Source organism: Verticillium alfalfae, genomic scaffold (genome assembly GCF_000150825.1).
Source record: "Verticillium alfalfae VaMs.102 supercont1.1 genomic scaffold, whole genome shotgun sequence".
NCBI lineage: Eukaryota > Fungi > Ascomycota > Sordariomycetes > Glomerellales > Plectosphaerellaceae > Verticillium > Verticillium alfalfae.
In genome coordinates this window covers 1,994,515-1,995,226 of record NW_003315038.1, presented here as the reverse complement: position 1 = coordinate 1,995,226, position 712 = coordinate 1,994,515, and positions in this window count along the sequence as shown.

The window sequence follows — 712 nt, the reverse complement described above, 5'->3', positions numbered from 1 at the left end:
ACAGCACGGCCGGCTCGACAAAGAACCTCTTCGGTCGGGCCCAGAACTCGCCGCAGCAACCCCTCGGCCGGTCCATAGGGTCATCGAGGTCGGCGAGGCAGCCGTCAGCCCTGAGCAGGGAGTACGACTTTGCCGACTCGACGCGCAGCACCACGAACAAGACCGGCACGTATCACATCTCCAGCGATGAGGAGAGTGACGAAGATGAGGAGGAAGAGGTCGACGAAGTGGCCGAGGCTGACGAGCAGATGAAGCGCATCTTGGAAGCCGACATGGACGACGAGAGTGAGGAAGGTTCTGTCGAAGAGGACGAAGAAGACGAAGAGGAATACGATGAAGAAGGGGAGGAAGACACAGACATGTTCTTAGACATGCACCAGCGGGCTCGCCAACAGCAGAACCAAGACTACGACGAGGACGAGGACGATGCGGAAGGCGACGAGGATGAATACGAAGAGAATCTGGCTGAGGCGACAGATTTCATGGATCTCGTCACACCTGCCGCTACCGAACAGATGAGGAAGGAGGCCCGAGACATCTTCCGCGCATCAGTCCGACAACGCTCGTCGGCCGGCTCCAGAACAGACTTTCAGTACGCTTCCATGGCGAAGAACCTCTACACTGACTTGGGTTTCGCCCAGCTCTCTGAAGCCCCCGAGCTCATCGGCAAAACGGAGGACACCATCAACAAGCTGTACGACGAGGGCATGTG